Source organism: Helianthus annuus, chromosome 16 (assembly GCF_002127325.2).
Source record: "Helianthus annuus cultivar XRQ/B chromosome 16, HanXRQr2.0-SUNRISE, whole genome shotgun sequence".
NCBI classification, from domain to species: Eukaryota; Viridiplantae; Streptophyta; class Magnoliopsida; order Asterales; family Asteraceae; genus Helianthus; species Helianthus annuus.
The window spans coordinates 53792291-53820215 of NC_035448.2; the positions used below are offsets into that span (position 1 = coordinate 53792291).

The 27925-nt window shown below is 30.4% G+C and overlaps 1 long non-coding RNA gene across 3 annotated transcripts; it reads left to right on the forward strand.

Moving 5' to 3' along the window:
• Positions 1 to 1435: 1435 nt before the first annotated feature.
• On the forward strand, positions 1436 to 22560 carry LOC118488059. 3 transcript variants are annotated; one of them, XR_004883529.1, is made up of 3 exons: positions 1503 to 1893; positions 2056 to 2121; positions 22145 to 22560. It is a non-coding gene; the product is annotated as an uncharacterized LOC118488059 (long non-coding RNA). The 3 variants fall into 3 exon arrangements; XR_004883527.1 differs by lacking the exon at positions 22145 to 22560 and having other exon boundaries at positions 1436 to 1944; positions 2056 to 2184; XR_004883528.1 differs by lacking the exon at positions 22145 to 22560 and having other exon boundaries at positions 1453 to 1893; positions 2056 to 2184.
• Positions 22561 to 27925: the final 5365 nt, after the last annotated feature.

A 27925-nucleotide genomic window follows, 5' to 3' on the forward strand; every position in this document is an offset into this window, starting at 1 on the left:
TCTTTATCAATTAATTTAATATAGATAATAAATATTAATTTCTAATTATAATACATATATATATATATTTAATAATTTATTACTTTAATATTATATTACTTTATATTATATTTACTTTGAACATATATCCTTTTTTCTCTTTTTTTTAAATATTCTCTTTGTCATTTAGTTTTTGTTTTCCATAATTGTTTTTTTTTCTTTTTTGTTAATTATATTATCTTTATCAATTAATTTAATTTATTTCTTTAATTATATAATAAATATATGTATATTATATATATATATATATTGTTGATGAAGAATGATAAATAGTAATTTTATATTTATAATAAATATAGTTTTCTTAATTTTTTATTTAATATATAATAGTAGTTTATTGTTATATTTACTTTAATAACATATTTTTATTTTTTCCCTTTTTTATATTTCCTTTACCAATTTGTTTGTAGTAATTCTTTTTCTTTTTTTTAGAACATATATTAATTTATCTATTAATTTGATATTTCTTTAATAATTTATGTTTATATCTTTTTTCTAAAAACTTAAGTATGTAATTGTGCTTGATTTTTTCGCTTACATTCCGTTATAACTTTTATTAGAAACGTAGTTGTGCTCAAAATAAAGTATTTATTTGTTATCATAAAATGGTACGATAATAAATTAAATTGTTCTAATGATTTGGCTTTCTAAACAATATGCCGTATTTTCAAATGACGTTTGTTTTACAATATCATTTGCTCAGTTTCGTCGCACGCGACGTAAAAAGCTAGTATATATTGTTGATAAAGGACGATGAATAGTAATTTCAAATTTATAATAATTTATATTTTTTTATTATTTTAAAATTATATTGCTTTATATTATATTTACTTTTAACATATATCTTTTTTTCCTTTTTTAAAATCATATTCCCTTTGTCACTTTTTGTTATCCATAATTTTTTTTCTTTTCTTTTTAAGTTATATTCCTTTATCATTTAATTTAATATATTTTTTAAATAAGTTGTGTTCTTTAATTTTTTTTAAACTGAAGTATGTAGTTGTGTTTATTTTTTTTCCCTTGGACATTTTGTTAGAAGTGTAGTTAAAAATGTTGTATTCAAAATCTTTGGTATCGTTTTACGGTACGATGATAAACTGAACCGATTTTGATAGTTTGGTTTTCTTAACAACATGCATCATTTTCAAATAATGTTTGTTAACATTGTTATCTGTTCCGTTTCGTCGCAACACGTTACGTCAAACACCTAGTTCTTCATTAGTAAGGTACATTTTCGTTAAATAAATTAGATAATGATGTTTGTTGTGAGTTGCTAGGGAAAGAAAGTGGTGGTATCCTACTATCCTTTAACTTTGCCTGTTCATCAACAATAAAGTTGTCTAATTTGTTGACCCCACTGTTAAAATAAAGTGACAGGCAATATCATTTGCTTCTTGACACAGGTCAACTATGAAGGACATTGATGTAAAATCAAAAACACAAAGCTGGTAGTTAAGCTGTTACTACCTAATCTAGATACAAAATTATTAGAGAGATAGAGAGAGAGAGAATGGATGTTGAAGATGGAGGGGGTTTCATGTATAAAGATTTATTGCCATTTGCAGGAATGGTGATGGTGGAGTGCATGCTTATTGGTGCCGCCACACTTTACAAACACGCAACTATTCAACGGATTAACTATTATGTTTTCAGCTTTTATGTTCTCCTCATTGGCTTCGTCTTCCTCTTCCCATGCCTCTTTCTCCTGCACACGGTATTTTCTGCGGCAACTGGTGATGATAGGGGACTAGGTGAATAGGGGGAGATCGCTAGTTCGATCCTTGACCTGAGCGGGTTTTACCTCACCGCACTGTCGTGCCTTCGGCGCCGAGTGTTTACAGGCTTCAGCCCTAGGTGAGAGTTTTCCTGGTTCAGAGACGAGTGTATCCCGATGTGGTGAATTTCGTCAGTAGCCCATTTAAAGAATTCGTTTTGCTTTAAAAAAAGTTTTAAATGGTTTTTATATGTCTGCTTTCTTTTTAATTATATTTTACTTTTTGGACCCTTTAATTGCAGAAGAACAAGCATCCCACCCATCAAGATCTCTATTGCTGGGAAACTATTCACGATAAGTGTGCTAATGTAAGTGAAGGATTTAAATCCTGTTGGGTGGGTGGGCAGGTTGATTAGTTTCATATTCGATTCGATTAATATTTTTATCTGTTTCAAAACCATTAACCATAACCGACACACACTTAATATTGTGTACTTGAATACGACCTGTTTAATCCATTTATCTAAACGTTATAATAAATGGATTGGAACGAGGGTTGATGGGTTGTAAAAAGGAGTTTAACGGATTAGTGGGTAGAATGTTTGATTAATTGATTAATAATAATTGTGAAAATAACGAAATAATAAAAAAAACTTGAGTAATTACATTAATAATCTCTTAAATATTAAAATAACTTTTTAATTATCAAAAACAACCCTTAAGATATATAATGACCTAATGACCTTTACACTTAACTGTAAAAAAATAGCAAAGTTAGTGTGACTGGCCGAAATTGTTATAAAATGCAACCCCATGGTCTGATATGTTAGAAGATTCCATTTTAAAAAAATGGTTAAACTGACTAAACCACAGAAACGAAAACAGTAATTTACTCTAAATAATAATAAATAAACCTGAGAAAATTAAGTTGTCTACAACAGATACAAACATAAAATATGTTATACAAAAAGCTTCCTAGCCTCCAAAACATCAAGAATGGAGGTGATGCTGAGAATAACAAACTCAAACCAAAACACCTGGAAAGCTTAGAATAAGTTTTCTAGCTGTTGTACAAAACAGATTTTATTGTACAAGAAAAAAATAAAATTTGACTAATACAAATAACCAAATATGTATAATAGGAAATATCTATAAAATAAACATATAAATTAAATCTTATGGTCCGGTCCGGTTTTATACGACCGGTTTTGGGTATAAACCGGAAACCAAACCGTTTGTTACGGTTTGGGAAACTTGAAACCGACCGAAAGTTAAAGAAAAAACCAACCACGAAACCAAACCGATGTCCGGTTTGGACGGTTTCACAGTTTGAAACCGAACCATGAACACCCCTAGGTATAGTGTTGTGGAGAAAAATATTAAACAGACCAGCAAAGGTTTTAATTCTTGTAGTGATAGTTTACAAAATTTTTACCAAAACAATGTTTAAGATTAAAATAGAGTAAATTGGCATTTTAGTCCCTAAGGTTTCTCCCAAATTGTTACTTTAATCCAAATAGTTTTTTTCTTATTCGTGTCCATGGGTTTTCCATTTTTTTTTTGTCATTTTGGTCCAACCCACTAACTTCGTTAAACAATGTCAGTTAACTCACACTAAATAGTTTGGTAGTTGTCATTTTCATCCAAAAACCATTTTTTATTCAGTTATATATATATATATATAAAATTTAATTAAAAAACCCTTAAACTAAAAAAATAAAAATACATATTAATATACAAAAAAGATTTAATTTTTTAAAAACAAAACATTAATTAATATATATTAAATAAATTTAAAACATTTTTATATATAATATAAATCCAACAATCCCCGATTGTTTTGTACGGGCGAGGTGGACAATGATGGATGGTGGAGGTTGGTGTATGACGGAGGTGGGTGGTGATGGGTGAAGGGGGAGGTGGAGGTAGGGTTGTGGACTTGTGGAGAGAGAGGGTGGGGGGGGGGGGGGAGGTAGAGAGAGAGAGACGGGTGGGTGGGTTGGGATTGGTGGTTTTTATATTATATATAAATATATTTCTAGAAAAGTTAAAGAGTTATTTTAATATATATTAATTAATATTCTATTTTTAAAAAATAAAGAATCTTTTTATATATTAATATCTAGTTTTACTATTTTAGTTTAAGGATTCTTTCATTGAACTTATATATATATATATATATATGGAGGGGCTTATGCGAAAACCACCCTTATTGTGAGAACCGCGAGAACCAATGTGAACACAACCTAAAATAGCTAAAAACACCTAACCCCCCCCAAGCTAAATGCTAAAAACTAAAACCCCCAAAAAACCTAAAAAAAACCTAACCCCCCCCCCCCTCCAAACAAAAAAAAAAAAACCTAAACCCCCCTCCCCCACCCCCAAAGACCTAAACCCCCCCCCCCACCCCACCAAAGCTAAAATGCTAAAAACTAAACCCCCAAAAAACCTAAAAAATCTAAAAAAAATCTAAAAAAATCAAAAAAAAAAAATCTAAAATTTTTTTTTTAGTATTTTTTATGCTCAAATCGCTACTTTTAGTGGCCAAAAAAATTTTTTTTTGGCTTCGAAAAGTAGCGATTTTTATATAAAAAATATTAAAAAAAATTTGTGTGATTTTTAGCTATTTCTAGGCATTTTTGGTTGTGTTCAGATTGGTTCTCGCGGTTCTCGCAATAATAGGTGGTTCTCGCATGATCTTCTCCCTATATATATATAGTGTGAGGTTCATTGGGGAACACTAAAAAGTGGGGAACAATGGGGAACCGACTCAAAGGAACTCCGATTGGACTCATTCCAGCGGCGTTGGAACCGGTTCGTCGAACCCTAACTAGGATCTTTTAACCCTAAACCCTAAATCATATCCCCTAAACCCTAAATATATTAGGGTTTGGATTTTAGGGTTTAGATTTAGGGTTTAGGGTTTAGCTTTAGGGTTTAGGGTTTAGCTTTTGGGTTTAGCTTTAGGGTTGAGCTTTAGGTTTAGCCTTTAGGGTTTAGCTTTTAGGGTTTATACTTTAGATTTTACGGTTTAGTTTAGATTTTAGTCTTATTTTTTAGCTTTAAGGTTTAGAGTTTAGGAGTTAGGATTTACGGTTTAGAGTTAGGAGATCTTAGTTAGGGTTCGACGAGCCGGTTCCAACGCCGCTGGAATGAGTACAATCGGAGTTCGTTTGAGTCAGTTCCCCGCTGTTCCCCACTTTTTTAGTGTTCCCCAATAAACCCTCCCCTGAATATATATATATATATATATATATATATATATATATATATAGGGTAAGGTTATTGTAAAAAAGACCAAAAGTGTGAGAAAGGTAAAAAAGAATCTCAGCCATTAGATCTAAATTAATTGAAAAGGGTAAACAAGTAATTTTATCATTAATTCAATTAATTAAAAATTTCCCATAACCGCCACCTTAATTATAGGAAGTTTATAACACCATTCAGCAAGTTTATAACACCATTCAGTAAGTATATAACACCATTCAGTAAGTATATAACACCATTCAGCAAGTATTTAACACCATTCAGCAAGTATATAACACCATTCAACATTCAGCAAGTATATAACACCATTCAGTACGTATATAACACCATTCAGCAAGTATATAACACCATTCAACAAGTATATAACATCATTCAGTAAGTATATAAACCATTCAGCAAGTATATAACACCATTCAGCAAGTATATAACACAATTCATTGACTAAACATCTGATCAAAACATATTTTTTTCTCTATATAAGTATAGCAATATGGTACTCATATTAAAGATAAAAAAACGCTCGTATTATGGTGTAATTTTTTTTTAAAAAAAAGATACGTATAAAAAGTTATTGACATTTAAAAAAGACGGGGGGAAGTTACATGTGCATTACCTAATTTCTAGTGGGTTTAAAAGACTATATTGCCCCTAGATATTTCAAATCAGTCCAAATTAATGAAAATATTTTACAATTTGGTCCCTATTGATCTCAACCATTAGATCAAAAGATCTAATGGCTGAGATTCTTTCTTACCCTTCTCACACTTTAGGTCTTTTTTACAGGATCCTCTACCTATATATATATATATATATATATATATATATATATATCTGATACCATATCAGAGGGGGTATATACTAATTTTTAAAATTTTTTATTAGTATACACAGAAATATAAATATAAACATAAATATGTAAAAAGAAATATAAACAGAAATATATAAGAAAGAAAGAACAGTAAAAAGTAAAAATATTACAGTAAAAAGTAAATAAGGGGGTAATAAAAAATTTCTTACAGTGGGTAACAAGAAAATGGCTCCTGAATGTGAAGGCAGAAGCTTGAGTAAAACTTGAGACTTATGCACAGCGGAGTGAACAAGGGGTAACAAAAGGTAAAAAAGACCCTGAATGTGAAGGCAGAAGCTTGAGTAAAACTTGAGACTTATGCACAGCGGAGTGAACAAGGGGTAACAAAAGGTAAAAAAGACTATTTTTTTTTTTGGGTGGAATATAATATGAAGAACAAGGAACGAAACTAAGGGGCTAGGAGGTTAGGCTAAGGAGTGACGGAGAGGATTTTAGTGTGCCATAAGTATGAATGAGAATGCAAGAAATTTCTATTGAATTCTGGGATGATATTTACAACTGCATTCTATGCCTTATATAGGCAAAAAGAAAAGCTATCCTACAAACAAAACACTATATATATTGCTCTAGTGTCAGAAAAATAAATGGATACAAATAAAAGAAAGAAAAAGACAATAGGCACTATCTACAATAATGGATTCTTTTTCAGATGCATGCGCTGGGCAACAATCTGTCTAGAAATGCTGTGTACACCTGTCTCTTTGGGTCAATGCTTTCATCATGTCTTTTTAGAAATCTCTGTGTGTTGAGTCTATGAACTGTGGGCTTCCAGGGTCTGAGTCCGGTTCCTGGTCATCTTCAATATTGGTTATGTGATCAATTTTAAGAGATTCCCCTTCTCCCACAAATGGTAGTAACATACTCCATTTGGAGGATGTGTAAATCTGAACATAATGCCCTTCACCTGACAATTTAAAGTCTAACCATTGCAAACTTTCTGGGGTTTTTTGATGTATTTTGATAAAATTGTTTAAGGCTTCTGTATTTTCTTTACTCCCATCCTTTAACCATGGTAACTTACCAAAGTCTATATTGTAGTTTACAAATTTGTCTCTTAAGGAGTATTTATAATCTTCAGTATCTCTGATAAAAATCCTTTTTCTAGCTGGCCTGTATGTATAAGCATCTGTATATGGGAGAGAAGAGAATATCTTGCAGGAGATTGTAGGGCATAATGCTCTGATAGCAATATTGCCTGCTATGATTACCATCTTTTCACCCATTTTGTTTAAAAGATTTGTTGTTCTAACATCTGTCTTTATCTCTATGTGATCAATCATACCATTATGGTAAAATTGAAGGATTTGATCATCTGTTAATTTTGTAGGTGAGTGGATTTGGATTAACAACAATCCAGTCCCTCTGCCTTCTTGATCTGTTCTTTCAACAATTTTAAAGCCTTGTTTTTCACTATCTTTTGTAAATGCCAAATCTACTAGCTGTTTTTGTGATTCATACAGAGTTATTGGGAATTCTGTGCAAACTTTTTATGATACCAACGTTCTGAATTCTGGAAACTTGTCTGTAACTTGTTGAACGCATGCCCACCATGGTGTACCAATCATTCTTGCTTTGAATGAATCATAGCTTCTGTTTAAGACTGTGTTTGTTTCTTTTTCTTGAAGTTTTTGTAACACCTGTTCATATTTTGTTTCGAGAATACTAACTTTTTGTTTTAACAAACTATTTTCAATCTTTTCTTGTATAGAGTGTGTATTTTTTCCTTGTTGTACAAGCTGATCTTGTAACTCAGTGATTAGCTCTTCTTGATTTTTAATTATTTGTTCTGGCTTAATTTTAGCCATTTCTGCAAATGTTTGAACCTCTTCAGGTTCTATGTAAAAGCCACTTACCCCAAAATGTTCTCTTGCTGTTTCTATAGCTTTTTGAAAACCTGTAAAGCCTTTGTAAATTGGATTGGGGCATTGGATATGTTTAGCCACAGTTTCCCATTTATTAAAAATACCAATTTTTGTGCCTCGAAATATGACATAATGGGTAAACTTAGGCCTCTGTGGTTTCTCAGGTGTTTTACTGCTTTGTTCATAAAAATAAATGTTTAATGCATTTAACACCTGGACTTTAAAGGTTGAGGCCTGAGGCATAGTTTGAATATGCCACAGGTTATCTAGTAAACACTGTTGTTTTTCTGTTAACTGCATCCCAATAATTGGACGAAACTTTGTATTGGGATCATCACATCTTTGCAATGCATAATTACCAAAGGTGATAACCGCATTTTGTGTATTCTGTGATTGAGAGCTTGCCCTTTGTGTAAAATGCCTATTTTTTGGAGGACGAACATTTGTAGCCTTTGATTGACTCGGGTTGTAAAACTGTGTAATATTGTTGGATCTGTTAGTGTTGCAGGCAGTTGTCTAAAATTCTGTCTTCTTGCTGCTTGTATTGACTGGCTCATGAGTTTCTCTGTTTTCTCTTCTTCAGATGATGTATTCATTGGAGATGATTTTATAGGCTGTGTAGGATGTACAAGTATTGCCTTTCCTTTATCTTTTTTCCTGTCCATCTAAAAGCAACAATCTGTTAATATTACGAGATAACATATCGGCTATCCCATTATTTTTCCCTTTAATATGTTCAAAATTTATTTCATATCCACTTCCTTGGATAATATTTTGTAAATTAACCCATCGGGTCCTGTTTATCTTTTTTACTTTGATCATTCTTTATGAATTTTACAATACCCTCACAATCAGTTCTTACTGTAAATTCTTTGTGAAGAAAGAGTTTGAATTTTTCTAATGCATATATTAATGCCTGTATTTCAAAATCAATACTAGTCCAACTTGTTTTGTTTTGAAAATTACCGCTTGCATAAGCACAAATTTTCTCTTCTTGCTTAGGACTATATTTACTTGGTTTGCAGAGAAGAACTGCTCCCCATCCTTCTTTGCATCCATCTGTCTCAATAATTATGTAATCTGTAACAAGTGGTAATTCTAGTGGTTTAATATTTTTAATTGCCATTTTAATTTCTTTAACTAGTTTTATGTCTTCTGAATTAAAGTACCTTTGGCCATTTTTTGTTGTTTTACTGTATAAAGGCCTACTAACTTTCATAAATTTGAAACAAATTTTCTAGCATAATTGACCAGTCCTAGAAAGGCTTGTATTTGTTTTAAGTTTTCAAATTTTTCTGAGAAATCAAGTATCTTTGTAGAGATATGTGATTGTAATTCCATTTTTCCATTACCTATTTCTAATCCTAAGAAAGATATTTTTCTTTTAAATAGTTCCATTTTTCGTTTGGAAATTACTATTCCATTCTTTTTTATTTCTTCAACCACCTGTTGTAAATGTTTTTCATGTTCTTGTACTGTTTGGCTTGCTACAAGTATATCATCAATATATACTAAACAAAAGTCATATTTTAAGAAAATACTATCCATAAATCTTTGAAAATTGAAGGAGCGTTCTTTAGCCCAAAGCTAAGGACATTCCATTCAAACTGTCCTTCTGAGCATGTAAAAGCTGTCCATGGCTTAAAACTTTCTTCAAGTTTTAACTGATTATATCCTGACTTTAAATCAAATTTTGAAAAAAACCTTCTTTTTCTGTATAAGTTTTAATAAAGTGTCTTTATTGGGAATATTATATCCATCATCTACTGTATTATCGTTTAGTCTTTTGTAATTGTATATTATTCTTGCTTTACCTCTTTTTATTTCACTATAGTTTCTTACTATAAAGGCTGCTGATCTATGAGGACTTTCTGATTTTTTAATTAATCCTTGGCTAATCATTCCAGGGATTTGTTTTTTTAAATTCTTCTTTGTCTAAAGGACTATATTCTACATTAGCAGTTCTTATAGTAATATCCGGATTTTTTAGTTTAAACTTACATATGTATTTTATATGTGATTTTGTAATATCTTCACCTATAAGACCAACTTTTTCTAAGTGTAAAATCATAGGGTGATTTATACTTTTTGTAATATCTTTTCCTTTTTCTACTTCATGACTTAAAAAGTCTGTTAACAATTTTATAGTTTCATTATCTATTGGATTATTTCTTTTTTGTTGCCTTAAAAATTCTAAACTTCCTTGACCACCATGCTTCTGTGCAATCTTTGATATATTGTTATACCTTGTTGTCGGGATTGTGTAGATTTGTTTACTGAGTGTAATAAAGTTTCTATTCACTATAACAGAACCATTTAAAGCAAATAAAAAATTTAATCCTAGCACAAAGTCTTTTGACTGTATATATGCTGGGTTTATATTTACTTGTGGTATGTCGTACTTTATGCTATAATTGTCTAAAAACTGTATTCCTACAGGTTCTAAGTAGTGTGTTATTCCAACTAATCTATTTTCGATTGTTCTACTTACAACTTTATATTTTAATTCCTTATGGTATTGTTCTGGTACTAGACTATGTGATATTAGACTTTTTGTTGCTCCTGTATCAACTAATGCTGTTAAGTCTAAAAATTTATTATTATCAAGCCATAAACGACATTGTATATTGATCATATTTATAGATCCTTGAGTCTGTATAAATACTTGTTCCTCAGGTACTTCTGTCGACAGTTGACTTAACTCTTCTATTATTTTAGCTCCTATCTTTCTTTCTAGTTATATAATTTTATTGTCTATATCTCTTAACTTTAGACTGTGTAATTCAGTTGCTAATTCTAACTTATTTAATCTTTCTATAATTATGTTGGTACTTGTATCTATAGTTTTTGATGTAGTACCTACATCTATGTTATGTAATTTCTTTATACAAATGCAACATACTTCCTGAAAGCATATATTACATTGTGACCTTTTTTCTATACTAGGATAATATCCACAATTAGAGCATTTTATATAATTATTACCTCTTTGATGTACCCAGTTATGTTGACATTCCTCTATATTCATGTATGTGTAAGTGACCTTGGTTATTGGTTTTTCGTCTTCACTGTATATGCTATAGACTGACTCATTGTCTGATTCGTCTGTTTTAATAGTTTCTATTTCATAATCGTGTAGCTGTTCCACTAAGCTAGCCCTTTCTATGTTCTTATTTTTATTAGGACATTTGTTAGCTAAATGTTGTTCTTCTCCACATATAAAACATTTACATCTTCTTGTTTGAGGCTTTCTAACATATTTGTTTTTGTTATAATTTGCTTTGTAATTTTTGTTATAAGTAGTGCTTTTTCTTATATTTTTCTTTTTATCATAAAACCCATAGGCTTGGGGTGTGTAGATTGCTGTTTTACAGAATGCATATGCATTTCTTTTTAATTGTTCTTGTAAAGCTACTTCTTTGCATTTATCTTCTAGTATTCCAAATGTATAAGTTATTCTAGGTCCTATTCCAAGATTGTGGTGTTCTCCATATATTGTCTTCCATGACTCATGTATATTTTTTCCTAAATCTCCTGGTAGTTTTATAAAATATTTATCACATAGATCATCATCCATTGCTTTTCCTGTTTGTGATAGTAATCTTGTAAAATCTAGTGTAAATTCATTTATGTATTTCATATCAGCTATACTTAATTGTTCTAGATTTCTAATAGCTGTATCTTGTATTAGGCTATTATTTTTTGCTGGATCAACTCCTAATATAAGTGTTCTGCTTTGTGATGTGAAATTATAAGGATTATCTCCTAAAGCTTTTAAATTGTTAATTTCTGCTGAATCTTGTGCTTTTTTACTTTGCCAGATTCCTAGGGCTATTGGTCCTAGTGTAGTTTCTAGATAGGAAAACATGTCCACACTATCTTTTTTATTTGTTTCCCGCATTCTAACTACTGTTTGTTCCCATGTTAACACTTCATCTATCCATAGTTGGGGTTTTTGCTGTTCTAATAACAACATATTCCCACTGTATGCTTGTCCTATTGGTAACCTGCTACCTCTTCCTCTTAATGTTGATTCTTGACTGTAATCTATTGATGGTTGTGTCCAGGGTTCTTTTCCTAAGGTTTCATGTGAAGTTCTATTACTAGAATCTCCACTCCATTCCATTCTAGGTCTTTTTCCTTGTAATTCTTCTTTTGCTGCCATATATGCTTGTTCATGTTTATAAAACTCTATTAACATTGTTTTTCCCTGTAAAATGTTTTCTACTAATGGTGAATTATAGAATTCTTGTAATTTTTTATAGCTTTCTTCATAGGTCATACCTAGGTCTGTTATACATTCTATTATCATATTATCTACTTCTTCTTGTATATTTAATTCTGTAAATTTTCAATCTATTATTTGTTCTATTGTTTTGTTAATTTCCTCCGTTTTAAAACCTGTTAACTCCTCGTCTTCATAATCTATTAGAGTGTAATCCATATATTCCTCTTTAAATTTTAAGAAATATGTGTTTACCTCGTCTTCATTTTCTGTATCGTATATTGGGTTTATTTCATCCTCCTCTAGTTGTTGTATATTCATAAAACTATATTCCATAGTATTTTCATTATTTTCTTCATTTGTAGTTTCTTTAAAATCTGTAAATCTTAAACTTTGTTTACCATCTGATCCTTCATATATAAAACTCCTATTTGGAATTAAAAATGTTTTTTTCATTTTCTTGAAGAACGTTTATATTCCATTCTAAACCTGTTAATTGTTCGGGATCTATTTTAATTGGTTCTATCATTTGTATAGATTTTGATGCTACTGCCTTAACTATCCCATCTATGTTTACCTTGTATTTCATTCCTGAACTGTTACTAGCCTTTCCTAGTACTCCTACACTTATAACTATATTGTTTCCATCGTAATTTTCATATCCTTTTGTTTGTAAAGCTATTTTTATATTTTGCAAATCTCTTATGTCTTTTAATATTCCTGGTGTGCAATAGAATAAGGCTGTATTTTGGCTTAAGTCAACTTCCATTCCTGATATTATGGCTTTTTTCATTTCTGTTTTCCAACTTTTATCTAATATTAGTGCCAATAGTTTAGTTCCTAAATTCTTTCGTCCTAAAGCTTTAATGCCTATGACGATTAATCCTGTATGTACAAAGTGTTTACCAGAGTGTTTAATTCTTTGTATAGTTTCTGGTGATAATAAATCTATAGTTACTGTTTTATCTAGAACTCTGAGACTTTCTTCTCTAGTACTTCTTATTAATGTTGTATTTACATTAAATATACCCGTTTGATATAATTTTTTTGGGTTTAATATGTCTAATTAGTGTTGATTATACAAATCCATATTTCTGTCTACATCTATTTCTTCTTCTATTTGTACTATCTGTTTATTACTATTAGACCCTGATCCTCGTCTAAGTATCCGATTTAAAAATGTTTCAGATATAATTATATCTTGTATACTACTTGTTGAATTTCTAGCTTCTTGTATAGATCTACTTCTTCTTGAAATTTGGTTATTCATTTTCGAGGTTGCCAATGTTTATATGGTGTTGGTTTTTTAATAATTTTTATATCTTCGATGTTAAGCTTATTTATAGCGTCTGTGATTTTATCTACTTCTATTTGTATATTATTATTTTGTATATTTTCTGTTTGTTTTTCTAAACAACTTTTCTTTAGTTCTTTAAGTATTTGGTTGTTTTGTTCTTTTATATAATCTAAATTTTGAGAATATTTTTTAAATTCTTCTGTATATACCGAAATCTTTTCAAGTAACTGTTTATTAATTATGGAATCTTTCTGTAGGTTACAACCGAGATTTATTACTAGATCTGTTAAAGCGTTTAGATGTGGGTTATCTGTATGTAGACTACGTTTATAATTATCTTTAATTCTGCTAATAAAACTATAATTTTCTGTATTAATATTTTTAAGGCTGGGTTTTTCAGCAAACTCTAAATTCAAGAATTCAAATTTTTTGAATGGCGAAGATGATTGAGAGTTCTCTATGGTTTAATAAATTCCGACTCCTTAGCTTTAATTCCTACCCTTAGTTTCTTGTTAGATATTCTTATATTCCAGTTTTTAAGATGATTAATATGAATCCAGTTCTAATATTTATTATATAATACCATAGAACCTCATCCAATTTGTTACCAAAGCAATAAACATTTCCCATAATCTTCACCTGAGAGAGTTCCCAACAAAAGGTTTTGGGCATTCATAGCCAGTAAAAATATGGGGCTTGTCTCAGTCTTTTAGATTTTAGGAAAGCCTTTGCTCTGATACCATATCAGAGGGGGTATACACTAATTTTTAGAATTTTTTATTAGTATACACAGAAATATAAATATAAACATAAATATGTAAAAGGAAATATAAACAGAAATATATAAGAAAAGAAAGAACAGTAAAAAGTAAAAATATTACAGTAAAAAGTAAATAGGGGGGGGGGGGTAATAAAAAATTTCTTACAGTGGGTAACAAGAAAATGGCTCCTGAATGTGAAGGCAAAAGCTTGAGTAAAACTTGAGACTTATACACAGCGGAGTGAACAAGGGGTAACAAAAGGTAAAAAAGACCCTGAATGTGAAGGCAGAAACTTGAGTAAAACTTGAGACTTATGCACAGCGGAGTGAACAAGGGGTAACAAAAGGTAAAAAAAGACTCTTTTTTTTGGTGGAATATGATATGAAGAACAATGAACAAAACTAAGGGGCTAGGAGGTTTGGCTAAGGAGTGACGGAGAGGAATTTAGTGTGCCATAAGGATGAATGAGAATGCAAGAAATTTCTATTGAATTCTGGGATGATATTTACAACTGCATTCTATGCCTTATATAGGCAAAAAGAAAAGCTATCTTAAAAACAAAAAAACTATACATATTGCTCTAGTGTCAGAAAAATAAACGGATACAAATAAAAGAAAGAAAAAGACAATAGGCACTATCTACAATAATGGATTCTTTTTCAGATGCATGTGCTGGGCAACAATTTGTCTAGAAATGCTGTGTACACCTGTCTCTTTGGGTCAATGCTTTCATCATGTCTTTTTAGAAATCTCTGTGTGTTGAGTCTATGGACTGTGGGCTTCCAGGGTCTGAGTCCGGTTCCTGGTCATCTTCGATATGGATTATGTGATCAATTTTAAGAGATTCCCCTTCTCCCACAAATGGTAGTAACATACTCCATTTGGAGGATGTGTAAATCTGAACATAATGCCCTTCACCTGACAATTTAAAGTCTAACCATTGCAAACTTTTGGGAATTTCTGGGGTTTTTTGATGTGTTTTGATAAAATTGTTTAAGGCTTCTGTATTTTCTTTACTCCCATCCTTTAACCATGGTAACTTACCAAAGTCTATATTGTAGTTTACAAATTTGTCTCTTAAGGAGTATTTATAATCTTCAGTATCTTTGATAAAAATCCTTTTTTCTAGTTGGTCTGTATGTATAAGCATCTGTATATGGGAGAGAAGAGAATATCTTGCAGGAGATTTTAGGGCATAATGCTCTGATAGCAATATTGCCTGCTATGATTACCATCTTTTCACCCATTTTGTTTAAAAGATGGTAATCATAGCAGGCAATATTGCTATCAGAGCATTATGCCCTACAATCTCCTGCAAGATATTCTCTTCTCTCCCATATACAGATGCTTATACATACATGCCAGCTAGAAAAAGGATTTTTATTAGAGATACTGAAGATTATAAATACTCCTTAAGAGACAAATTTGTAAACTACAATATAGACTTTGGTAAGTTACCATGGTTAAAGGATGGGAGTAAAGAAGATACAGAAGCCTTAAACAATTTTATCAAAACACATCAAAAAACCCCAGAAATTCCCAAAAGTTTGCAATGGTTAGACTTTAAATTGTCAGGTGAAGGGCATTATGTTCAGATTTACACATCCTCCAAATGGAGTATGTTACTACCATTTGTGGGAGAAGGGGAATCTCTTAAAATTGATCACATAATCAATATTGAAGATGACCAGGAACCGGACTCAGACCCTGGAAGCCCACAGTCCATAGACTCAACACACAGAGATTTCTAAAAAGACATGATGAAAGCATTGACCCAAAGAGACAGGTGTACACAGCATTTCTAGACAGATTGTTGCCCAGCACATGCATCTGAAAAAGAATCCATTATTGTAGATAGTGCCTATTGTCTTTTTCTTTCTTTTATTTGTATCCGTTTATTTTTCTGACACTAGAGCAATATGTATAGTGTTTTGTTTGTAAGATAGCTTTTCTTTTTGCCTATATAAGGCATAGAATGCAGTTGTAAATATCATCCCAGAATTCAATAGAAATTTCTTGCATTCTCATTCATCCTTATGGCATACTAAAATCCTCTCCGTCACTCCTTAGCCTAACCTCCTAGCCCCTTAGTTTTGTTCATTGTTCTTCATATCATATTCCACAAAAAAAAAGAGTCTTTTTTACCTTTTGTTACCCCTTGTTCACTCCGCTGTGCATAAGTCTCAAGTTTTACTCAAGCTTCTGCCTTCACATTCAGGGTCTTTTTTACCTTTTGTTACCCCTTGTTCACTCCGCTGTGCATAAGTCTCAAGTTTTACTCAAGCTTCTGCCTTCACATTCAGGAGCCATTTTCTTGTTACCCACTGTAAGAAATTTTTTATTACCCCCCTTATTTACTTTTTACTGTAATATTTTTACTTTTTACTGTTCTTTCTTTTCTTATATATTTCTGTTTATATTTATTTTTACATATTTATGTTTATATTTATATTTCTGTGTATACTAATAAAAAATTCTAAAAATTAGTATATACCCCCTCTGATATGGTATCAGAGCAAAGGCTTTCCTAAAATCTAAAAGACTGAGACAAGCCCCATATTTTTACTGGCTATGAATGCCCAAAACCTTTTGTGGGGAACTCTCTCAGGTGAAGATTATGGAAAATGTTTATTGCTTTGGTAACAAATTGGATGAGGTTCTATGGTATTATATAATAAATATTAGAACTAGATTCATATTAATCATCTTAAAAACTGGAATATAAGAATATCTAGTAAGAGACTAAGGGTAGGAATTAAAGCTAAGGAGTCGGAATTTATTAAACCATAGAGAACTCTCAATCACCTTCGCCATTCAAAAAATTCAAATTCTTGAATTTAGAGTTTACTGAAAAACCCAGCCTTAAAAATATTAATACAGAAAATTATAGTTTTATTTGCAGAATTAAAGATAATTGTAAACATAGTCTACATACAGATAACCCACATCTAAACGCTTTAACAGATCTAGTAATAAATCTCGGTTGTAACCTACAGAAAGATTCCATAATTAATAAACAGTTACTTGAAAAGATTTCGGTATATACAGAAGAATTTAAAAAATATACTCAAAATTTAGATTATATAAAAGAACAAAACAACCAAATACTTAAAGAACTAACGAAAAGTTGTTTAGAAAAACAAACAGAAAATATACAAAATAATAATATACAAATAGAAGTAGATAAAATCTCAGACGCTATAAATAAGCTTAACATCGAAGATATAAAAATTATTAAAAAACCAACACCATATAAACATTGGCAACCTCGAAAATGAATAACCAAATTTCAAGAAGAAGTAGATCTATACAAGAAGCTAGAAATTCAACAAGTAGTATACAAGATATAATTACATCTGAAACATTTTTAAATCGGATACTTAGACGAAGATCAGGGTCTAATAGTAATAAACAGATAGTACAAATAGAAGAAGAAATAGATGTAGACAGAAATATGGATTTATATAATCAACACCAATTAGACATATTAAACCCAAAAAAATTATATCAAACGGGTATATTTAATGTAAATACAACATTAATAAGAAGTACTAGAGAAGAAAGTCTCAGAGTTCTAGATAAAACAGTAACTATAGATTTATTATCACCAGAAACTATACAAAGAATTAAACACTCTGGTAAACACTTTGTACATACAGGATTAATCGTCATAGGCATTAAAGCTTTAGGATGAAAGAATTTAGGAACTAAACTATTGGCACTAATATTAGATAAAAGTTGGAAAACAGAAATGAAAAAAGCCATAATATCAGGAATGGAAGTTGACTTAAGCCAAAATACAGCCTTATTCTATTGCACACCAGGAATATTAAAAGACATAAGAGATTTGCAAAATATAAAAATAGCTTTACAAACAAAAGGATATGAAAATTACGATAGAAACAATATAGTTATAAGTGTAGGAGTACTAGGAAAGGCTAGTAACAGTTCAGGAATGAAATACAAGGTAAACATAGATGGGATAGTTAAGGCAGTAGCATCAAAATCTATACAAATGATAGAACCAATTAAAATAGATCCCGAACAATTAACAGGTTTCGAATGGAATATAAACGATCTTCAAGAAAATGAAAAAACAGTTTTAATTCCAAAGAGGAGTTTTATATATGAAGGATCAGATGGTAAACAAAGTTTAAGATTTACAGATTTTAAAGAAACTACAAATGAAGAAAATAATGAAAATACTATGGAATATAGTTTTATGAATATACAACAACTAGAGGAGGATGAAATAAACCCAATATACGATACAGAAAATAAAGACGAGATAAACACAGATTTCTTAAAATTTAAAGAGGAATATATGGATTACACTCTAATAGATTATGAAGACGAGGAGTTAACAGGTTTTAAAACGGAGGAAATTAATAAAACAATAGAACAAATAATAGATAGAAAATTTACAGAATTAAATATACAAGAAGAAGTAGATAATATGATAATAGAATGTATAACATACCTAGGTATGACCTATGAAGAAAGCTATAAAAAATTACAAGAATTCTATAATTTACCATTAGTAGAAAGCATTTTACAGGGAAAAACAATATTAATAGAGTTTTATAAACATGAACAAGCATATATGGCAACAAAAGAAGAATTACAACGAAAAAGACCTAGAATGGAATGGAGTGGAGATTCTAGTAATAGAACTTCACATGAAACCTTAGGAAGAGAACCCTGGACACAACCATCAATAGATTACAGTCAAGAATCAACATTAAGAGGAAGAGGTAGCAGGTTACCAATAGGACAAACATACAGTGGGAATATGTTGTTATTAGAAGAGCAAAAACCCCAACTATGGATAGATGAAGTGTTAACATGGGAACGAACATTAGTTAGAATGTGGGAAACAAATAAAAAAGATGGTGTGGACATGTTTTCCTATCTAGAAACTACACTAGGACCAATAGCCCTAGGAATCTGGCAAAGTAAAAAAGCACAAGATTCAGCAGAAATTAACAATTTAAAAGCTTTAGGAGATAATCCTTATAATTTCACATCACAAAGCAGAACACTTATATTAGGAGTTGATCCAGCAAAAAATAATAGCCTAATACAAGATACAGCTATTAGAAATCTAGAACAATTAAGTATAGCTGATATGAAATACATAAATGAATTTACACTAGATTTTACAAGATTGCTATTACAAACAGGAAAAGCAATGGATGATGATCTATGTGATAAATATTTTATAAAACTACCAGGAGATTTAGGAAAAAATATACATGAGTCATGGAAGACAATATATGGAGAACACCACAATCTTGGAATAGGACCTAGAATAACTTATACATTTGGAATACTAGAAGATAAATGCAAAGAAGTAGCTTTACAAGAACAATTAAAAAGAAATGCATATGCATTCTGTAAAACAGCAATCTACACACCCCAAGCCTATGGGTTTTATGATAAAAAGAAAAATATAAGAAAAAGCACTACTTATAACAAAAATTACAAAGCAAATTATAACAAAAACAAATATGTTAGAAAGCCTCAAACAAGAAGATGTAAATGTTTTATATGTGGAGAAGAACAACATTTAGCTAACAAATGTCCTAATAAAAATAAGAACATAGAAAGGGCTAGCTTAGTGGAACAGCTACACAATTATGAAATAGAAGCTATTAAAACAGACGAATCAGACAATGAGTCAGTCTATAGCATATACAGTGAAGACAAAAATCCAATAACCAAGGTCACTTACACATACATGAATATAGAGGAATGTCAACATAACTGGGTACATCAAAGAGGTAATAATTATATAAAATGCTCTAATTGTGGATATTATCCTAGTATAGAAAAAAGGTCACAATGTAATATATGCTTTCAGGAAATATGTTGCATTTGTATAAAGAAATTACATAACATAGATGTAGGTACTACATCAAAAACTATAGATACAAGTACCAACATAATTATAGAAAGATTAAATAAGTTAGAATTAGCAACTGAATTACACAGTCTAAAGTTAAGAGATATAGACAATAAAATTATAGAACTAGAAAGAAAGATAGGAGCTAAAATAATAGAAGAGTTAAGTCAACTGTCGACAGAAGTACCTGAGGAACAAGTATTTATACAGACTCAAGGATCTATAAATATGATCAATATACAATGCCATTTATGGCTTGATAATAATAAATTTTTAGACTTAACAGCATTAGTTGATACAAGAGCAACAAAAAGTCTAATATCACATAGTCTAGTACCAGAACAATACCATAAGGAATTAAAATATAAAGTTGTAAGTAGAACAATTGAAAATAGATTAGTTGGAATAACACACTACTTAGAACCTACAGGAATACAGTTTTTAGATTTTACAAACAATTATAGCATAAAGTACGACATACCACAAGTAAATATAAACCCAGCATATATACAGTCAAAAGACTTTGTGCTAGGATTAAATTTTTTATTTGCTTTAAATGGTTCTGTTACAGTGAATAGAAACTTTATTACACTCAGTAAACAAATCTATACAATCCCGACAACAAGGTATAACAATATATCAAAGATTGCACAGAAGCGTGGTGGTCAAGGAAGTTTAGAATTTTTAAGGCAACAAAAAAGAAATAATCCAATAGAAAATGAAACTATAAAATTGTTAACAGACTTTTTAAGTCATGAAGTAGAAAAAGGAAAAGATATTACAAAAAGTATAAATCACCCTATGATTTTACACTTAGAAAAAGTTGGTCTTATAGGTGAAGATATTACAAAATCACATATAAAATACATATGTAAGTTTAAACTAAAAAATCCAGATATTACTATAAGAACTGCTAATGTAGAATATAGTCCTTTAGACAAAGAAGAATTTAAAAAACAAATCCCTGAAATGATTAGCCAAGGATTAATTAAAAAATCAGAAAGTCCTCATAGATCAGCAGCCTTTATAGTAAGAAACCATAGTGAAATAAAAAGAGGTAAAGCAAGAATAGTATACAATTACAAAAGACTAAACGATAATACAGTAGATGATGGATATAATATTCCCAATAAAGACACTTTATTAAATCTTATACAGAAAAAGAAGGTTTTTTCAAAATTTGATTTAAAGTCAGGATATAATCAGTTAAAACTTGAAGAAAGTTTTAAGCCATGGACAGCTTTTACATGCTCAGAAGAACAGTTTGAATGGAATGTCCTTAGCTTTGGGCTAAAGAACGCTCCTTCAATTTTTCAAAGATTTATGGATAGTATTTTCTTAAAATATGACTTTTGTTTAGTATATATTGATGATATACTTGTAGCAAGCCAAACAGTACAAGAACATGAAAAACATTTACAACAGGTGTTTGAAGAAATAAAAAAGAATGGAATAGTAGTTTCCAAACGAAAAATGGAACTATTTAAAAGAAAAATATCTTTCTTAGGATTAGAAATAGGTAATAGAAAAATAGAATTACAATCACATATCTCTACAAAGATACTTGATTTCCCAGAAAAATTTGAAAACTTAAAACAAATACAAGCCTTTCTAGGACTGGTGAATTATGCTAGAAAATTTGTTCCAAATTTATCAAAGTTAGTAGGGCCTTTATACAGTAAAACAACAAAAAATGGCCAAAGGTACTTTAATTCAGAAGACATAAAACTAGTTAAAGAAATTAAAATGGCAATTAAAAATATTAAACCACTAGAATTACCACTTGTTACAGATTACATAATTATTGAGACAGATGGATGCAAAGAAGGATGGGGAGCAGTTCTTCTCTGCAAACCAAGTAAATATAGTCCTAAGCAAGAAGAGAAAATTTGTGCTTATGCAAGCGGTAATTTTCAAAACAAAACAAGTTGGACTAGTATTGATTTTGAAATACAGGCATTAATATACGCATTAGAAAAATTCAAACTCTTTCTTCACAAAGAATTTACAGTAAGAACTGATTGTGAGGCTATTGTAAAATTTATAAAGAATGATCAAAGTAAAAAGATAAACAGGACCCGATGGGTTAATTTACAAAATATTATCCAAGGAAGTGGATATCAAATAAATTTTGAACATATTAAAGGGAAAAATAATGGGATAGCCGATATATTATCTCGTAATATTAACAGATTGTTGCTTTTAGATGGACAGGAAAAAAGATAAAGGAAAGGCAATACTTGTACATCCTACACCGCCTATAAAATCATCTCCAATGAATACATCATCTGAAGAAGAGAAAACAGAGAAACTCATGAGCCAGTCAATACAAGCAGCAAGAACACAGAATTTTAGACAACTGCCTGCAACACTAACAGATCTCAACAATATTACACAGTTTTACAACCCGAGTCAATCAAAGGCTACAAATGTTCGTCCTCCAAAAAATAGGCATTTTACACAAAGGGCAAGCTCTCAATCACAGAATACACAAAATGCGGTTATCACCTTTGGTAATTATGCATTGCAAAGATGTGATGATCCCAATACAAAGTTTCGTCCAATTATTGGGATGCAGTTAACAGAAAAACAACAGTGTTTACTAGATAACCTGTGGCATATTCAAACTATGCCGCAGGCCTCAACCTTTAAAGTCCATGTGTTAAATGCATTAAACATTTATTTTTATGAACAAAGCAGTAAAACACCTGAGAAACCACAGAGGCCTAAGTTTACCCATTATGTCATATTTCGAGGCACAAAAATTGGTATTTTTAATAAATGGGAAACTGTGGCTAAACATATCCAATGCCCCAATCCAATTTACAAAGGCTTTACAGGTTTTCAAAAAGCTATAGAAACAGCAAGAGAACATTTTGGGGTAAGTGGCTTTTACATAGAACCTGAAGAGGTTCAAACATTTGCAGAAATGGCTAAAATTAAGCCAGAACAAATAATTAAAAATCAAGAAGAGCTGATCACTGAGTTACAAGATCAGCTTGTACAACAAGGAAAAAATACACACACTATACAAGAAATGATTGAAAATAGTCTGTTAAAACAAAAAGTTAGTATTCTCGAAACAAAATATGAACAGGTGTTACAAAAACTTCAAGAAAAAGAAACAAACACGGTCTTAAACAGAAGCTATGATTCATTCAAAGCAAGAATGATTGATACACCATGGTGGGCATGCGTTCAACAAGTTACAGACAAGTTTCCAGAATTCAGAACGTTGGTATCACAAAAAGTTTGCACAGAATTCCCAATAACTCTGTATGAATCACAAAAACAGCTAGTAGATTTGGCATTTACAAAAGACAGTGAAAAACAAGGCTTTAAAATTGTTGAAAGAACAGATCAAGAAGGCAGAGGGACTGGATTGTTGTTAATCCAAATCCACTTACCTACAAAATTAACAGATGATCAAATCCTTCAATTTTACCATAATGGTATGATTGATCACATAGAGATAAAGACAGATGTTAGAACAACAAATCTTTTAAACAAAATGGGTGAAAAGATGGTAATCATAGCAGGCAATATTGCTATCAGAGCATTATGCCCTACAATCTCCTACAAGATATTCTCTTCTCTCCCATATATAGATGCTTATACATACAGGCCAGCTAGAAAAAGGATTTTTATCAGAGATACTGAAGATTATAAATACTCCTTAAGAGACAAATTTGTAAACTACAATATAGACTTTGGTAAGTTACCATGGTTAAAGGATGGGAGTAAAGAAAATACAGAAGCCTTAAACAATTTTATCAAAACACATCAAAAAACCCCAGAAATTCCCAAATGTTTGCAATGGTTAGACTTTAAATTGTCAGGTGAAGGGCATTATGTTCAGATTTACACATCCTCCAAATGGAGTATGTTACTACCATTTGTGGGAGAAGGGGAATCTCTTAAAATTGATCACATAATCAATATTGAAGATGACCAGGAACCGGACTCAGACCCTGGAAGCCCACAGTCCATAGACTCAACACACAGAGATTTCTAAAAAGACATGATGAAAGCATTGACCCAAAGAGACAGGTGTACACAGCATTTCTTTTCTTATATATTTTTGTTTATATTTCTTTTTACATATTTATGTTTATATTTATATTTCTGTGTATACTAATAAAAAATTCTAAAAATTAGTATATACCCCCTCTGATATGGTATCAGAGCAAAGGCTTTCCTAAAATCTAAAAGACTGAGACAAGCCCCATATTTTTACTGGCTATGAATGCCCAAAACCTTTTGTGGGAAACTCTCTCAGGTGAAGATTATGGGAAATGTTTATTGCTTTTGTAACAAATTGGATGAGGTTCTATGGTATTATATAATAAATATTAGAACTAGATTCATATTAATCATCTTAAAAACTGGAATATAAGAATATCTAACAAGAGACTAAGGGTAGGAATTAAAGCTAAGGAGTCGGAATTTATTAAACCATAGAGAACTCTCAATCATCTTCGCCATTCAAAAAATTTGAATTCTTGAATTTAGAATTTACTGAAAAACCCAGCCTTAAAAATATTAATACAGAAAACTATAGTTTTATTTGCAGAATTAAAGATAAGTGTAAACATAGTCTACATACAGACAACCCACATCTAAACGCTTTAACAGATCTAGTAATAAATCTCAGTTGTAACCTACAGAAAGATTCCATAATTAATAAACAGTTACTTGAAAAGATTTCGGTATATACAGAAGAATTTAAAAAATATTCTCAAAATTTAGATTATATAAAAGAACAAAACAACCAAATACTTAAAGAACTAAAGAAAAGTTGTTTAGAAAAACAAACAGAAAATATACAAAATAATAATATATAAATAGAAGTAGATAAAATCACAGACGCTATAAATAAGCTTAACATCGAAGATATAAAAATTATTAAAAAACCAACACCATATAAACATTGGCAACCTCGAAAATGAATAACCAAATTTCAAGAAGAAGTAGATCTATACAAGAAGCTAGAAATTCAACAAGTAGTATACAAGATATAATTACATCTGAAACATTTTTAAATCGGATACTTAGACGAGGATCAGGGTCTAATAGTAATAAACAGATAGTACAAATAGAAGAAGAAATAGATGTAGACAGAAATATGGATTTGTATAATCAACACCAATTAGACATATTAAACCCAAACATATTATATCAAACGGGTATATTTAATGTAAATACAACATTAATAAGAAGTACTAGAGAAGAAAGTCTCAGAGTTCTAGATAAAACAGTAACTATAGATTTATTATCACCAGAAACTATACAAAGAATTAAACACTCTGGTAAACACTTTGTACATACAGGATTAATCGTCATAGGCATTAAAGCTTTAGGACGAAAGAATTTAGGAACTAAACTATTGGCACTAATATTAGATAAAAGTTGGAAAACAGAAATGAAAAAAGCCATAATATCAGGAATGGAAGTTGACTTAAGCCAAAATACAGTCTTATTCTATTGCACACCAGGAATATTAAAAGACATAAGAGATTTGCAAAATATAAAAATAGCTTTACAAATAAAAGGATATGAAAATTACGATGGAAACAATATAGTTATAAGTGTAGGAGTACTAGGAAAGGCTAGTAACAGTTCAGGAATGAAATACAAGGTAAACATAGATGGGATAGTTAAGGCAGTAGCATCAAAATCTATACAAATGATAGAACCAATTAAAATAGATCTCGAACAATTAACAGGTTTAGAATGGAATATAAACAATCTTCAAGAAAATGAAAAAACAGTTTTAATTCTAAAGAGGAGTTATATATATGAAGGATCAAATGGTAAACAAAGTTTAAGATTTACAGATTTTAAAGAAACTACAAATGAAGAAAATAATGAAAATACTATGGAATATAGTTTTATGAATATACAACAACTAGAGGAGGATGAAATAAACCAAATATACGATACAGAAAATGAAGACGAGATAAACACAGATTTCTTAAAATTTAAAGAGGAATATATGGATTACACTCTAATAGATTATCAAGACGAGGAGTTAACAGGTTTTAAAACGGAGGAAATTAACAAAACAATAGAACAAATAATAGATAGAAAATTTACAGAATTAAATATACAAGAAGAAGTAGATAATATGATAATAGAATGTATAATAGACCTAGGTATGACCTATGAAGAAAGCTATAAAAAATTACAAGAATTCTATAATTTACCATTAGTAGAAAGCATTTTACAGGGAAAAACAATGTTAATAGAGTTTTATAAACATGAACAAGCATATATGGCAACAAAAGAAGAATTACAAGGAAAAAGACCTAGAATGGAATGGAGTGGAGATTCTAGTAATAGAACTTCACATGAAACCTTAGGAAGAGAACCCTGGACACAACCATCAATAGATTACAGTCAAGAATCAACATTAAGAGGAAGAGGTAGCAGGTTACCAATAGGACAAACATACAGTGGGAATATGTTGTTATTAGAACAGCAAAAACCCCAACTATGGATAGATGAAGTGTTAACATGGGAACAAACAGTAGTTAGAATGTGGGAAAAAATTAAAAAGATAGTATGGACATGTTTTCCTATCTAGAAACTACACTAGGACAAATAGCCCTAGGAATCTGGCAAAGTAAAAAAGCACAAGATTCAGCAGAAATTAACAATTTAAAAGCTGTAGGAGATAATCTTTATAATTTCACATCACAAATCAGAAAACTTATATTAGGAGTTGATCCAGCAAAAAATAATAGCCTAATACAAGATACAGCTATTAGAAATCTAGAACAATTAAGTATAGCTGATATGAAATACATAAATGAATTTACACTAGATTTTACAAGATTGCTATCACAAACAGGAAAAGCAATGGATAATGATCTATGTGATAAATATTTTATAAAACTACCAGGTGATTTAGGAAAAAATATACATGAGTCATGGAAGACAATATATGGAGAACACCACAATCTTGGAATAGGACCTAGAATAACTTATACATTTGGAATACTAGAAGATAAATGCAAAGAAGTAGCTTTACAAGAACAATTAAAAAGAAATGCATATGCATTCTGTAAAACAGCAATCTACACACCCCAAGCCTATGGGTTTTATGATAAAAAGAAAAATATAAGAAAAAGCACTACTTATAACAAACATTACAAAGCAAATTATAACAAAAATAAATATGTTAGAAAGCCTCAAACAAGAAGATGTAAATGTTTTATATGTGGAGAAGAACAACATTTAGCTAACAAATGTCCTAATAAAAATAAGAACATAGAAAGGGCTAGCTTAGTGGAACAGCTACACGATTATGAAATAGAAGCTATTAAATCAGACGAATCAGACAATGAGTCAGTCTATAGCATATACAGTGAAGACGAAAAACCAATAACCAAGGTCACTTACACATACATGAATATAGAGGAATGTCAACATAACTGGGTACATCAAAGAGGTAATAATTATATAAAATGCTCTAATTGTGGATACTATCCTAGTATAGAAAAAAGGTTACAATGTAATATATGCTTTCAGGAAATATGTTGCATTTGTATAAAGAAATTACATAACATAGATGTAGGTACTACATCAAAAACTATAGATACAAGTACCAACATAATTATAGAAAGATTAAATAAGTTAGAATTAGCAACTGAATTACACAGTCTAAAGTTAAGAGATATAGACAATAAAATTATAGAACTAGAAAGAAAGATAGAAGCTAAAATAATAGAAGAGTTAAGTCAACTGTCGACAGAAGTACCTGAGGAACAAGTATTTATACAGACTCAAGGATCTATAAATATGATCAATACACAATGCCGTTTATGGCTTGATAATAATAAATTTTTAGACTTAACAGCATTAGTTGATACAGGAGCAACAAAAAGTCTAATATCACATAGTCTAGTACCAGAACAATACCATAAGGAATTAAAATATAAAGTTGTAAGTAGAACAATTGAAAATAGATTAGTTGGAATAACAC